Source organism: Otolemur garnettii, unplaced genomic scaffold (assembly GCF_000181295.1).
Source record: "Otolemur garnettii isolate 467f Iridium unplaced genomic scaffold, OtoGar3 scaffold00024, whole genome shotgun sequence".
In the NCBI taxonomy this organism is placed as follows: Eukaryota; Metazoa; Chordata; class Mammalia; order Primates; family Galagidae; genus Otolemur; species Otolemur garnettii.
The window spans coordinates 1,583,160-1,599,447 of NW_003852419.1; the positions used below are offsets into that span (position 1 = coordinate 1,583,160).

At 48.9% G+C, this 16,288-nt stretch overlaps 1 long non-coding RNA gene across 1 annotated transcript; it reads right to left on the reverse strand.

Annotated features, from left to right (window-relative positions):
* Positions 1–450: 450 nt before the first annotated feature.
* On the reverse strand, positions 451–12,452 carry LOC105886801. Its single transcript, XR_001161193.2, has 3 exons — positions 12,259–12,452; positions 1,661–1,743; positions 451–1,175 (listed from the first exon to the last, which is right to left on the reverse strand). It is a non-coding gene; the product is annotated as an uncharacterized LOC105886801 (long non-coding RNA).
* Between the last annotated feature and the right edge of the window lie 3,836 nt (positions 12,453–16,288).

The following is a 16,288-nucleotide window of genomic DNA, read 5'->3' on the forward strand; positions in this document are numbered from 1 at the left end:
TCTCTCCCCCTTGCTGCTTCCTCCTTCTCCTTCCACTCACTGGCCAATTTTCCATCCCCCTCCTCTCCAGGACACAGATTATATTTACTTACTCCCACTCTGGTCCCATTTGAGCCCTGAAGCGATTGACAAGATACATACAAAATAAGGATTATAATCCCATCTGTTAGGAATCAGCATCTGGAAAGTAATCATCTCCCTCCTTTAAATAACAGGCCAAGAAAGCCTCTAAGATTCTTAAAGCTGAGCACCAAATTTGGCCCCGAGCTTCCTGGCAACCCAAGTAAAGTGGGAATTGGGGTCGGTTTCGTGAGTCACATTGCCCATAAGTCAGAAGCCCACCAGTTCGTCTGAGGATGCAGAGTTTTGCTGGAAACTGGAAACTAAAATATATTCCGCTCACAGGGCTTCCAGAGAACCTAGAGGCAATGAATAATAACGACAGCAGGTCCCAAAATAAACACAACAGCAGGACTCCTCGGGCCCATTTCCCTTCAAGTCTCCAGTATAAGGGAAGGACACACGATTCTGTGGTGACTAAATAATGTGGTCCAAGCTTCGTGAGAGCGACTTGGTTGGGGGCTAAGTCTCAGCTGGAAGAATGGCTGGAATGCATGGCCTTTAAATAACCCCCTTGAACTTTATTTCTCTCAACTGAGCTTTTGATAAAACTCAGGCAGCAGGAGGCAGTTGGAGGTTGTAACCGCTGACAAGGGCCTGGCAGGCAGCACCGGGCTGGGTGAGGGTGGAGCTGTGGGTCCCTGGCACCTGCAGAGGCATCATTCATGAATTCAGCTTGTCACAGGCTCCCCTAAAGGCTCAGAACAAGCAGGGCTTTAGTCTTTTGCTCTGGACTGGGCTGGATGGCTGGTGAGAGTGGGAGAGCGGAGAGGCCCTCGCTTCCGTTGATCACGCAGGGCGGTAATAGCTCTCATTTATTTCAGGCCCAGGGATTACATCACTACCTCACTTAATCTTCACAACCAAGCTATGAGGTAGATAGCATGACTGTCCTCATTTTACAGATGAATAACCCGAGACTCAGAGGACTTGCCTGCAGGTAACACAGCTAGGGAGAGCAGAGGCGACGAAGCCCGCTCCAATCTGTCCGATTCCACCGTTCACACATGTCTGACCACGGCATTGGGAGACCTTGCTGCACAGAGAGATAAAACCTGTGGGAAAAGTGAAAAGGCAGTTAATCTGCAGCATGAGAGCACAGGAAACACATAACTCTCAAGAAAACACAACTCAGGAGAAAGCCGGAAGCCCGTACCGACGTTTTGAGTGTAAGACTTGGGGGGGGTCTTATGGCAGGTCTGTGGACGAAGCCCTCTCAGACACTGAGAGCCTGCTGGGCAGAAAACATCAGCTGCATCTAAGCTTCTGTAAAAGTCAGGGGGCAAAGAGTCTCACATGAAAGGGTCCAGCTTAAACAAAAGCTGCAGGGCAGCAGGTGGAGGGCACCCCAAGCCCAAGATGCTCCCCAGAAGATACTGAGGGTCTCTCCTGATGTCAAAAAAAGCAGTGCAGAGCCCACCAGTCTCCACCTGAGTACAGGGCCGAGCTGATTTGGGCACAGCCGTAAGTGCATCCTGTCACTTCCCCAGGGAGCCAGCGGGCAGGCATAACATGGACAAAACAGAACCTGTGAACTCACCTACAGCTGTGCTCCTGAGCACTTCACAGCAGGTCCAGGAGTCCCTGTGACTCTCACAGCTCAGAACATGAAAGTCCCATTTCCTTTGATTGGATACACAAAGACGTTCTCTTTGGAAGGGGGACAGGGGTGTCTAGACCACACGAATCTTTTCTCATCATAAGCAATGTGCTGGCAAGCAGGACCCAGGCTCAGCCCCATGAAATCTGAGGACTCAGGACACAGACAGGTTTAACCAGGCACTGGAGACAAGCTGTCCCTGAGTCAGCTGTGCAGGAGAGGAGGGAATCAGGCCCAGACCCTGCCCTCATGGGGCTGACAGTCTATAAAAGGCCAGTGAGGTGGAAACACCTCCATGTGTTTACAGTTCCCTTCCTGAAAACCAGGAAAGGAAGGAAGAGAAGGAAGTTTCCTGTTGGCTTTCAGGGCTCACCCAGAAGTGGCTCTCCATTAGCCAGTGCACTGGGATCAAGCTAGGCTCTTCAACCTGCTGACCCCAAGGCTGGTCCTCTCCCTTCCTAGAGAGATCCCAAGGAAGAGCTTGGATAGCCCTTCCTACCCCTTCTCCTCCCTCCTGACCAAGAGGCATAGTGTCAGACGGACCCCAGGAGCCTAACCCAGAGTAGTCTGTGTTCCTGCCCAGTTGGATGCATCTCTCTTTACCAGAATACGATATTTGGGGTGTGTAAATCAGCTGTGACCTGTTCTAGCGGGGCCAAGTAGCTAGTCACCCAAACTTACCTTCTCCTCTTCTTGGGGCACCCACCCAAGCTACAAGTGCAGCTTCTCTGGCCCCAAGGGTGGCCAGTCCGGCATAAGCAGAAGTCATGTCTCATTCTCTTCTCTTCCCCTGTCTGCCATGACCTCAGGGCCTACAGGTAGCAAAGCCACGGGATGGAAGGAGCCTGGGTGCCTAAGTGCTCAGAGGAAGGTTCACAGACTGGACCTTCATGTGAATGAAAAATAAACTTCATGAGCACCCCAAATGTGAGAACGAAAGGAACCTGGTGTTATTTTGTTTTGTTCTTGTCTTTTTTTTTTTTCTCCACAGAGTCTCACTATGTCACCCTCGGTAGACTACCATGGCGTCACAGCTCACAGCAACCTCAGACTCTTGGGCTCAAGTGATTTTCTTGCCTCAGCCTCCCAAGTAGCTGGGACTCCAGGTGCCCGCCACAACACCTGGCTATTTTTTGGTTGTAGTTGTCATTGTTTCTTGGCAGGCCCGGACTGGGTTTGAACCCACCAGCTCTGGTGTATGTGGCTGGTACCCTAGCCACTGAACTACAGGCGCCGAGCCTGGAACTTGGTGTTTAATTTCATCCCCCTCCCCACTCTAACTCTGCTCTGTCCTCTAATTGAATTTCCTACCTGAACTATATCTCCTCCTTCCAACCATACCAGGCCTCCAGTGATGGCTGACCAGCTCATAAGTAAATAATTTCTGCTCCTGGGATCTATGAGCTGATTTTAAAGGCAGCCTGGCAGAGAGGGAAGGCTTCCCACTACCTTCCTGCAGGTCTGGATCCAGCAGTGTGAGGCTTTGGGCAAGACTCCAATCTTACAGAGACTCCACTTCCTCATTCTTTAAGTTAGAACAATAGCATCTGCCCATGCCACCTCACAGAGAAAAAGACTGAAAGCCTTGATATGCAGGGGCAACTACTCCAAGCTGGACCCTCTACAAATATCACTTCACTGATACTATCTATCTCAGATGGGGAAACTGAAGCATACAGAGGCTTAAAAGTAACTTCCAAGTTCAGCCATTTAGTAAGTAGCTACTGCCCCCAGCCCTGACTTGTCCTCCCCATTCTCCCTCCCTAACCAGACGGCACCACCAACCACCTGGATGCCCATGCCAGAAACCTCAGGTCACCCCTGCTCCTCCCTCCCGGTCACCTCCCACAGACTGTTGAGTGTCAAAGCCCAGTCATTTTGCCTTGATATGTAAATCACTCTCCAAGCTTGCCCTTCCCTCCCTCTCTGTTGCCTCTACCCTGATCCAAGCCCCCTGCGTGCCTCACCTGCCTCCTCACCAGACTCCATACAACTCTCCTTCTCTCCACATGCTTACCACTCAGCAGCCAGGGGCACCTTTTGGAACTGCAAATCTGACCATGCCCACTCCTAGGGTAAGAGGCTCAATGGCTTTCCATTGCTTTGTAACAAAGCCTTACCATGGTCTGTCCAGCCTGTTCTTGAACCATCCACTCTGCTACTTCTCCCCCTTTCAGTCCCTGAATACCCACCAGCTCCCTCCTTGGTGAAAGCATTCTTTGCACATGCTGTTCCCTCTGCATGGAACACAATTCCTCCCCCTCTTCACCTAGCTTACTCTTAATTACCTTCCTATGTCAGATCTGGTGTCATTTCTTCAAAAACCTTTCCCTGACATCCTTGACTAGATGACATCCTCTATAGCACTTGTCCCTGTTAATAGCTCATTCTACTGAGTGACTATTTAATGAATGTTCATCTCCATTACATGATTTTAAGCTCCTCAAGGATAGCAACCACATCTTTGTTGCTCACCATTGAAACCCAGTGTCTGACGCAGTGTCCAACACATAGTAGAACTAAAATACTGGCTAAATGAATAAATCAGTGAAAGCCAGAATTAAAATCTAAGTCTTCATGACTCCTCACTTACAAATTGCTGTGGGGGGGGGGGGGATAAATTGATTTAAAAAAAAGAAAAACAAATTATTGTGGAGAATTGTATTAGTCTTCTTAGGTTGCCATAACAAAAATACCATGGATTGGGTGGCTTAAACAACAGGAATTTACTTTCTCACAGTTCTGGAGGCTGGAGGTCCAAGATTGAGAAGCCAGCAAGGTTGGTTTCTAATAAGGAGTCTCTCCTTGAATTGCAGATTCACCTCCTTGTGTTGCCACATGGCCTTTTCTCTGCGTGCATGCATGCGGAGAGAGATCTACGGTGTCTCTTCCTCATCTAGAGGGACTCTAGTTTTATTAGATTAGGAGCCTGCCTTATGGATTCATTTAACCTTAAAGGCCTTAATGCCAAATATAGTCACTTTGGGAGTTACAGCTTCAATATATGAATTGTGGGGTGGGGGCCACATTTCTGTCTGTAACATTCAGCCCTCTGGCCCCCCAAAATGTACGTTCTTCTCACATGTAAAATCCATTCACTCCATTCCAACAGCCCCAGGGATCTTAACCTAATCTGGCATCAATTCCAAGTCCGAAGTCTAACTAAATGACATCTAAACCAGATGTAGGTGAGACTTGAGCTATGATTCATCCTGAGACAAAATTCCTTCCTAGCTGTGACCCTATAAAACCAGACAAGTTATGTGCTTCCAGAATATGATGGTGAGACAGGAACAGGATAGACATTCTCATTCCAAAAGGGAGAAATTGGAAGGAAGAAAGGGGCAATGGACCCAAACAAGCCCCAAACCTAGCAAGGCAAACTCCATTAGAATTTAAGGCTCAAGAATAATTTAAGGCTCATACCTCTTTGGTGTGATGCTCTGCCCAGCAGGGCAGCAGCATCACTCCCACCACCCTCAGTGGACCCACCCGAAGCTCTGCTGGTCAGCCTTACCCCTGAGGCACTGGGCAGAAGCATTCTGCCCACTGGGACCAAGGAGGTGGCCCCAGCCTCTGAAAACAGGAGGAAATAACCATCTCACCTGGGCTTTTGATGGCTACGGCAGCCTTCATAGTCTCTGATCAGTCTTAAGGGGTCAACTTTCCCTTTTCTTGAGGGATAACAGATGTTCAAACCCAGCTAGCTCTGTTATCCTGCCCTATAGAATTCCAGAAGTCCAACAGCCTTCCTTCACGCCACCCCATTTTTTTCTCTGCACCCTTTAGGCCCGGCTGTAAGTGTTCCTTCTGGAATTCTATACTGGGCTTCAACTGAGATGGCTGATTCAGTTTGTGAGTATTCTCTTTGTTCTCTTCATGGGTTGAAAGTCCAGCCACACTATGGCGTTTTCACCAAGCACAAAAACATATTTTGTTTTTATTTTTTTACAATATAGATAAGCTAACAATTTTCAAAATCCTTAAGTTCTGTTTAGTTTTTGCTTAACAATGACTTCAATATATCTCTCTCCTACCATAAGCAAAATGGAGAAACCAGGCCACATTTGCAACACTTTGCTTAGAAATCTACTCTCCTAAATACCCAAGGTCATCACTCCCATGTTCTACCTTCCACAAAACACTGGAACACAATTCAGCCAAGTTCTTTGCCACTTTATAACAAGGATAGCCTTTCCTCCAGTTTCTAGTATGTTCCTCGTTTCTGTCTGGGACTTCACCACAAGCACCTTCAACGTTCATATTTCTACCAACTTTCTGTTCATGATGATATATGTATTCTCTTAGGAGGTAGAAACTTTCTCTTCAGCTCTCCTCTTTTCTTTCTGAGCCTTCACTAGACTTGCCTTTAATGCCTATATTTCTACGAACAGTCTTCAAGGTAACCTAGGCTTCTTGCAGCGTACACCACAAAACTCTTCCAGTCTCTGTCCATTACCCTATTCCAAAGCCACTTTCACATTCTTAGGTACCTGCTACAGTGGCTTCCCACTGTCAGTACCAAAATCTGGATTAGGGTTCTCCAGAGAAACAGAACTTATAGGAGATGTATATGCACACACAATCCCAAACTTATGATGGTTCAGTTTGTGATTTTTGACCTTATGTTGGTGCAAAACAACACATTTAATAGACATCATACTTCAAGTTTTGAATTTTGATCTTTTCCTGGGCAGTTCAATAATCTTGTCCTGATGCTGGACAGTTTGTGATTTTTGACCTTATGTTGGTGCAAAACAACACATTTAATAGACATCATACTTCAAGTTTTGAATTTTGATCTTTTCCTGGGCAGTTCAATAATCTTGTCCTGATGCTGGACAACAGCAACGAGCTGAAGCTCCCCGTCAGCCACACAATCATGAGGACAACAGCTGATATTCTATAGCGCACTGTGTTGTCAAATGGTTTTGCCTAACTCTGGTCTAACGCAAGGGTTAAAGCACTTTTAAGGTAGGGGAGGCTAAGCTGTAATGTTTGGTAAGCTAGGTGTACCAAATGCATTTTACACACACACATACCTAAATACATATAGAGAGAATTATTATGAGATATTGGCTCAGGCAGTAGTGGAGGGTGGCCAGCTCAAAATCTAAAGAGCCAATGTCCTATTTTCTGTCTGAAGGCCAGTGGGCTGCTGCAGGATCAAGAAAATCTTATGTCCCAGTTTGAAGACTGTCAGCAGGAAAATTCTCTCTTACTCAAGGAAGAGTCCATCTTTTGTTCTGTTTCGACCTTCAACTGATTGAATGAGGCCCACCCATTCATGACTGCCCACCCATAGAGGGCAGTCTGCTTTACTCAGCCTATAGATATAAATGTTAATCCCATTCAAAAATACCCTCACAGAAACCCTCAGAATAACATCTGACCAAATACCTGGGCAGCCTGTGACCCAGTCAAATTGACATACAAGATTCATCATCACAGAAATCATACTAGAACGTAGACGTGACCAAGGCTTAATGAGTATACAAGACCAATGTAGGAGATGAGCATCAGAACTAGAAATGCGAATTTCCATCTCTCAGTTCATGCACGTTTATTACACACCTGCTGCAAGTGTCCCAGTTACCTACTGCTGTATAACAAACCACTCCAATACTTAATGGCTTAAAACAGCAACGATGTGTTATTTCTCATGATTTTGTGGGTCAGGAATTGGGCAGGACTCAGCTGATTGGTTCTTCTGCTCCCAGCGGTATCAGCCAGTGTCACTCATTCAGTTGGACTAACCTGGAAAGTTCCAGAAGCCCACACTAAGATATCTGGTGCCTCAGCAACTTAAGGTGGCTTCTCTTTCTCCTGTTCTGTCTCATCACTCAAGAATCTACATAAATTCTTCTTCTTTTCAGCTAGGTGGCTAGCTTCCCTGAGATCATTCCAAGAGTATAGCCCCAAGAGGAGAAGCCAGTGCCATCAGATCTATGTTTGTGCTGTGCTTGCTAATATTGCTAATGTCACCTTGTCAAAAGCAAGTCCTAGGGCAGTGCCTATCGGTCAGTGGGTAGTGTGCTGGCCCCATATACCCTGGGTGGCAGGTTCGAACCTGGCCTCAGCCAGTTAAAATAGCAGTGGCAACTGCAACAAAAAATAGCTGGGCGTTGTGGTTGTGCCTATAGTCCCAGCAACTTGGGAGGCTGAAGCAAAAGAATCACTTAAGCCCAAAAGTTGGAGGTTGCTGTGAGCTGTGATGCTACAGCACTCTACCAAGGGCAACAGAATGAGACTCTGTCTGAAAAACAAAACAAAACAAAACAGAAGCAAGTCATATACCCAAGCCCATGTTTGGTAGAGAACTATATACAAGGGCATGAACACCAGAAGGTGTGGTTCATTGGGGGCCACCAATAATGATATGGAGGATCAGCGGTCCTGACTCTTCTCCTCAAGGTGCTCACAGTCCAATGCAGCATTTCCAAAACACATTTGTTCACAGACTCTCAATATTGCCCATGCATTGGGCAAGCTCCAACCACTCTGTAAAGGTAGGATCAAAAATAGACTTTTAAAGAAAAATGTCACTGTTTTTGTATGTTTTGTGGAATAATACTTTATTACATTCCAAGGTATGCTGATGCTACTCTGAAGATAGTTTTGGAAAAGTTGCCCTGGTAACTCATAGTAGGAATTTACAACTTGGTCGAGAAGGCCTACGGGTTTTTAAGGCCCCAGATGCAAGTGGCCCACAGTGGATCAAACACAGCTCGTCCCAGAGGAACGGAAAGCCTCGGCTCTCCGTGGGACTCCCTGCTTCTCTCATGTCCGCTCCCATGGACAGGCCAGGGTGTATCATTCCTATTCCACTTAAGGAGTGGCCGGGACAGGATGCGTCAGCTGGCCCCCCCAAACCTCACACTGTGTCACTCTTTACCCTCTGTCATCTGGCACCAGAAGGCATCGTGTGTTTCACCCATCCCACCGTACACTACACTACCATACCTCACCCCATGTCAGAATGATCAAGACTGTCAAAAGGCAGTTTTCAAAAGCTCGACAGTTCAGTCCTGAAGCCGAGTCTCTGAAGCACTACATGAGAAGCCCCCAACTCCAGCTGTCTCCTGGAGCTCACTGAGCAAGCAGCCAGTCAGGGGTAGGCTGCTCAGAGTGGCCATCAGGGACCATCTGCTGGAGGGGCCCCAGCACCTGCCAGGAAAGGGCAATTCATCAGGGCAGATGGGGCCCAGGAATCTGCATTCATAGACTCTGCTGTGATGATCCACCACCACAAGTCACAGGATGCTAGTTCCTCCTCAAAGGTAGGTTTTCCATGTGGTTATTTTGGAAAGCTCCCCCGTGAGCTTGGGCCACTTTGGGACAGGAAAGAGCAGGGGAGGGACACTGAGCCTGAGAGGAGGCCCTAGCTAGTGTCCACTCAGGCAGGATGCAGCTGGCCAGCCAGCAGAGCTGCGCGTCGCTTCACATGCCAAGTGGACTTTTTGTTTTCTGCACATGTGTATACATTCTCTTACAACTTCAGAGACAATGCACTTCCACAGGTTCTCCTCACAGGACTGTTCTCTAAGATTCAATATGTTTTGAGTTGTAATTTGAACAAAGAGGAAGTTGGATCCTGGTTTCAGGCAGGAAGAGGGGAGAGAAAGAGGGGTTCAAGAAGGATGCAAAAGGCACAGATTTCCAGAAAGTTCCTCGTGGTTTCGTCCCCCATGCAGCTCATCCTGTGTACTTCCGGCCCTCCAGACAGTTATCTATTGCTGACTTCCCTGCAGCACTCCCTTCCCTCCCACCCCCCCAGAGCTTCCCACAGCTATTCTCAGAACCAGGGCCTCTGATCTCACCTGCTCACCTTCTGGAGGCCCTCCACTCAGAACCTTCTCTCCAGAGTGCCCAGATTCCCAGCCTCAGTGCCCCTGGGTGTCTGCTCAGAAAGGACAGAGTCTGACCACACACTCCATACCCAGTGGCAAGGACCCTGGAGAGCAGGGCTTCACCCTAGGACCGCAGCACTGGCCCGGGCAGTGCAGGTGGGAGCCTACCTTTCCTCGGGTCTTGTCCTGTGGGCAGCCACGAAGTTCACATGTGCTCAGCTGCCCATCATGCTCCCATCTGATTTTTCCTTGTGTCTGAGTACAGATGACTCTTGCCTGTACTCATTTATAATCCTCTCATGGGCTGGAGTTCTTCTCTAGAAGATACTCCAGGTACTCTCCAGATACTGCAGGTACTCTTATCCTGGAGTCCACAGACTCCCTCTCCTTCCTAGAAATCCTTGCAATAATATATACTTCCATCCAAATTCATAGGAATACATATATGTATTTTTTTCACTAGCCTGTAACGGAAATTTAGCATTTCCTTTCAATGTGGATGTAGGAAAAATCCATAGTAGTATTTGCAGAACCTGAAGCTTTGTTGTCAGAAGTATACTCCTCACCACTTTAAAATGATCACCATTAACATGTCGGTATAGAAGCACATCTACTACTATATCATAGAGCTGTTCCCTGAATATTTTTTTCTTTATTTGTTTAGAGATAGAGACTAACTCTTTTGGTCCAGGCTAGAGTGCCATGGAGTCAGCCTAACTCACAGAAACCTCAGACTCCTCGACTCAAGTGATCCTCCTGCCTCAGCCTCCCAAGTTGCTGGGACTATAGGCATGCACAATGATGCCCAGCTAATTTTTCTGTTTTTGGTAGAGATGGGTCTTGCTCTTGCTCAGGCTGGTCTCTAGCTCCTGAGCTCAAGGTATGCTCTCACCTCGGCTTCTCAGAGTACTAGCACAATAGGCAAGAGCCACCTTGCCTGGACTGTTTCCTCAATGTTTTGATAACTGTGTTAGAGTGTCATTGATTTCTTTTTATAGTCCTGTGGAATTGATTTTATACATTTGAAAACATGATTTCAAGAAGGAGTCCATAGGCTTCATCAGATGTCCAGGGGGGTCCATGGTACCAAAGGTCAAGTCCCAGAATTCTCACACTCTATCAGTATGGAAAGACACACTTCCCAGAACTGACCCTCTTCACCAGTAATTGTATTTTTGGTATTCTCTTGATTGAGAAAAAGCTTTAATAGCTAAAAGCTATTATGTAATGCTTGCCTTGGAACAAATGTGCATTTTATTCATCACAATAGTATCTCTTAATATTTGAAAAACAGCAGCCACATCAGTAGGAAAGCTGTCACAGGCCAGTCAGACTTCCAGAACCCCATGGAATCATTCTGACCCATTCCTTGAGTCCACCAAGTTAGACTATGTGGAACTACCAGGCAGAGGCCAAGGACTTCAAGGGAAGTCACACCTATGCTCCTGGCATAAGGGCAAGTCCCCCATTTTTCCATCAGCCCCTTAGCTTATCTGGCACTAAGTTGCCAGATTGAGCAAATTAAAGCAAGGATACCCAGTTAAATTTTCAGGCAAATACTGAATAATTTTTTAGTATAAGAATGTCACAAGTATTGCATGGGACATATTTATACTAAAAACTTGTTCATTGTTTATTGGGGACCCTGCCTTCCAGGGGCCTGTTCCAGAGAAGTCCCTGCCCAGGCCCAGCCGAAGCCTGTACCTGAGGCTTCTCCCTCTGCCCAGGGCCAGCCCAGGAGAGGTACTGTTCAGTGCAGAGAGTAGGGCCCGGGAGTTTCCCAACAGTAGCCCAAGGCCATGCCTCAGTTCATTCCCTGTCACTGGCTAGGTCTTGAGACCCCTATATGTAAAATGAGAAAACTAGTCCAGGGTAGAATGCTAAACTCCCTCCTGGCCTGGAGTTCGATGTAATAAAAATACAGCATTTACTACAGAAGAGAAGAATCCTTAGCTTCCACTTGCATGAAAGCATGTCTCCAGATGCAGCCTTGGAGACCCCCAATCAACTAAAGCTCCCACAAACCAACCTACCAGGACACATAGAGAGGACCTAACAGCCAGGTACTGCACTAACACAGCAGCTAAAGCACAAATGCACTCACTTGCAGAACAATGAGGCAGGGACACCAGAGCACAGACACACAGGGCGACCCTCACTCACACAGGCCAGAGCCACAGTCCCACGTGGCACATGCCCAGCACACACAAACCCCACCCAGAGTACACATACACACCACACATGCTCTCACACACCCAAACCACACTGTGTGCCCTTACACACTCACCACACATACATGCTTCCTGAAGGCAGTGCAAATACAGCCAGCTTCAGCTTTGCCCCCAGCCACCCCATAGCCACCCCACGTCTCTGGTCCTCACTCTGCACCCCAAGTATCCAAGGTGTTCCTGGGGCTAGAGCCTCTCCTAACCTTGCCTCTGCAAGCTGCTTAAGAAAAAACCTGACTACGCTTTGTTCTTCATATTAGGCAGAAGCCACAGTCACCCAAAAGTTGGATTCTGGAAACCAAGATGATGATGATAATGACGACAGCAGCAGCAAAATCCATACCTGCCAGCAGTTTTGGGGTGCTGCCTATACCCTAGGAGTTATGCTGAATGATTTCCACATATTTCCCCATTTGACCCTTGCAACAATCTGCAAGGTAGGGACTGGTATTGTGCCTACTTAGAGATGAGCGCTGAAGCCCAGAGTGAATGATCCTCTCAGTGGAGATTCCTGCATCTGGCCTAGGGCCAACTCCAAAATGTAGCCTCACCTGCAAAGAGCCACATGGTAAGACCCATGATCCCGCCTTGTCCCCGTGCAGTGTGTGCACGTGCACACACACACCCCACTCTCAGGAAGAGCTGCTGAAATTGGCACAGAAGTTTCCAGATAATTCTGCCTTTTGCTTATTCTCCTCAAAGACCAATCCCTTTCCTGTTTAGGCTTGGACCCTGGGCAGAGGTCACTCTCCATAAAGCAGTTCTGTAAGGTCTGGAGAAGGAGTTGCTCAGGGTCCCCATAATAACCAGAGACCAGGGCTCCTCTGGGGTAAAAGGGCTGGCAGGGCCTCTGTAGGCTCACTTTCCCCTACAGGGGCGAGGGGAAGGGGACCTCATGGACCGCTGCCCAGGGGACTACAGCCAGGCCCCTGGCCATGAAAGAACACTTCATTAAAGGAGAGCAGTCCCCCCACCCAGCTGCCAAGAGCCCTGGGTCACCCAAGCCCACCCAGGGAGGGCCCAGAGAAAGGCCTTGAAGAGCCCCCAAAGAGAGAGCTGTCTCAAGGTGATCAGCCTCTGGGACATTCTCAACCCCACCCTTTGCAGCCTCTACCTCTGCACGGGGACTGGCTAACAGCTGCTCCCAACTGTCCCACCCACCCAGTCAGTCCCCAGGAGCCGTGGAAGAAGCTTTGATGGCACCTATCGAAGCATTCTTGTTCTTACGGCTGTTTCTCGGGAGGGCAGTTATGGCCACGATAACCCCTCATGTGGAAGTACTGGAAGCCACAGTACTCTACCTTCAGTCCTGCTGGAGGGATCCTGCCCATGGCAGAGGGAAAAATGACCTGTGCACGTCTGAGACACAGTTTTGGACATTTGGCCTTTAGGACTGGAAGGCGCCACCCCATCTCCATTTAAGAGATAACTTAACTGAGGCCAAGCCACCCCCTGCTCCCAAATGGCGCCCCACACAGAGGCCACTCCCCCACAGACTCTCAGGGCAGACCCTGGCTCTTCTCTTTCTAGCTCAGGTCTGTCTCCACTTGCACAGACCTCCCAGCCCCCTTAAAAAAGTTCGGGGGCAGCTGGGATTGTAAAGGTCAGGTGGAAGGGATGCTGGTGTCTGCTCTGAGGCTCCTGCTCTGCTTCCTTTGGTGGAATGAACAATCTCCTGCACGTGCCCTTGTCCTTCTTGACCACTATATGAATGTCTCAATCTATGGGTTCATTTAAATCAGGTTTTCTCAACCTGGGCAATATCTGCATATTGGGCAGGACAGTTTTTTGTTTAAGGGACTGCTCTGTGTGCTGTAAGATGTTATAGCGATGTTATAGCATCCCTGACCTCTACCCACTAGATGCCAGTAGCACCTTCCCCTGTCATTTGTGACAACCATAATTATCTCCAGACACTAACAAATGTCCCCTGGGGGCAAAACTGTGCCAAATTGAAACTCACTGACTCAAATGGACTTAAACAAGCACATATGCACTGTCCCCTGGGTGCTGCTAGGTGTGCAGTGAAGGAGGTGGCGTAGGTCTTTCCTCCTGAGGCCTGGAGCATCAGTGAAGCAGGTAGGACAATGAATGGACCCAGGACAAAGCAGGGTATGCCAGGAAAGCCTGCAAAAGTCTAAAGCTGGAGACATTCAGAGGCTGGGTTCCATCCAGGGAGATATCCTAGAGGAAGAGGAATTCCATCTAAGAGCACGTAGGCAGTTGGGGGAGGAGGCAGTTGAAGGGGGCAGGACTAGGAGACCTTCATGGGAGGGGTAGGAAGGTGGCCACAGCTGGCTGGATTTTAATCTGGGACTTGTCTGTTCACCACAGCTGCCCTCCTCCAGGACAGGTTGCAGAACCCAAGGAGCAAGGAAGACACTAGGGATGAAGGAGGGAGGAGAGATTGTGAGGTGGGGCTAGTGACGACTTGGGGGGACAGTTAGGAGCTTGCTCATCTCTGAGTCCCTAGCACCCAACACGGAATGAGGCTGAGAGAAGGCAGAGATAATGAAGCCAGCTGATTCAGAGGAGAGGTCTGGCAGGGAGGAAGGTGGGCCTGGGCTGGGGGCCTGGAGGAACATCACTGGGAGAGGCCCAGCTGATGGCAAGCAAACGAGCTGGCCAGCCTCACCCCTGATTTCCCAGGGTCTGCTGGTGCCCAACATCCATGTGGGATGGGCAGAGAGTGTAGCTACCCCCGGACCACCAGCTTCCTACCGGCAGGCGCAGACCCTTCTCTCCATGAGAGATTTCAAGGAGAAGAATGGTGGATTCCTTGGCCTAGGAAGTTCCCTTCACAGAAACAAGTCTTCACTTCCAACCTGAGCTTCCTGAGCCATGGGTGCACATCCTCCCTCAGACCAGGCTCCCTGAGGGCAGGGGCGACTCTTTCCCAGTGGATGTGGTGTGGAAGTGTAGAGTGTAAGGCTGGTGCTGCCCACAGGGAGCGTCTGGGCTGACTCCCCAGCAGGGGGCACTGTGGGCTCAGGCACCGGGCTCCAGCAGCTGCAAGGGAGGTAGCTGTCCTGGTGCAGCCTTCCTGCATGGAAGGTGACTACATTATATCCCCTACCCAGGTCGGCTCCTTGCAAGGTCCCAGCTTCACCTCATTCTTCTTCTCCCTCCTCTGGCTGAGGAAGTAAAAGCAATAATTATACCCATTTTGCAGATGAGGAGACTGAGGTCAGAAAGATGCCCCAAAAAGTAGAGCCCAGTGTACAGGCTTAGACCTATAGTCCCAGCTACTTGGGAGGCTGAGTCAGGAGGATTGCTTGAACCCCAGGAATTCCAATCAATGGCCATGCTACTGCACTACCAACTGGGCAACAGAGCAAGACCCTGTCTCTTTTTTTTTTTTTTTGAGACAGAGCCTCAAGCTGTCCCCCTGGGTAGAGTGCCATGGTATCACGGCTCACAGCAACCTCCAACTCCTGGACTCAAGCGAGTATCCTGCCTCCACCTCCCAAGTAGCTGGGACCACAGGCGCCCGCCACAGCACCCGGCTATTTTTTTTTTTTGGTTGCAGCCATCATTGTTTGGCAGCCGGTCTGGATTCGAACCCACCACCTTAGGTGTACATGGCTGGCGCCTTACCCACTTGAGCCACATGCGCAGAGCCAAGACCCTGTCTCTTAAACCAGCGATTCTCAACCTGTGGGTCAGAATCCCTTTGGGGGTCGAATGACCCTTTCACAGGGGTTGCCTAAGACCATCAGAAAACACATATTTCCCATGGTCTTAGGAACCAAGACACCATTCCTCTATCTGTCTCCAGGTGGGTCTGCCCACATGCAGATACACCCACATATGAGTACCCAGCATGACAACATCATCTGTATTAAAGGGTCACAACATTAGGAAGGTCAAGAACCACGGTCTTAAAATAATAAACAACTAAATAAAGAGTGGCGGGGCAAATGGCTAGAGTCTGGGCTTTGGAGCTAGAAGACACAGGTTATCAATGTGCTAAGTGTGCCAGTTCAGCATCTCACTCTCTGTGTGGTTGGGGACAACCTCAGGGGCCTTGCTGAGGAAAGCATTTCAATTGCAGTCAGAGAGGAGTGTGGCAGCCCACACTGACCCCAGGCTGAGAACAACAATTCTGACACTGGAGATTACAGCCCCACATGAATAGCACTGGGTCCAGGGAGGGGCTGGCAAAGGGGAAGAGACAACTCTGCCCAAGCCTTTGTCTGGGTGGAGAGAGCAGACAGCCAGAAAGGGGAAGTATGGACAGGCAAGTATGGACAAGACAGAGGGGGTTGAGGGGCTATGCAGAGCAAAGCCCTGGTCTGTCTGCATTTTCTCCTGGGTCCTACTAATTTGTAACAACAGTCAATGCTATATGGATGCCATCTCTCATAGTGTGCCAGGCTCTCTACCAAGTGCTCAACTGGCCCAGCTACCCATCCTGGGAAGCAGGTAACATTATTATTTCATTTGGCAGACGAGTAACTTGTCTGGGGTCCCCAGCAGGAAGCTGTAAA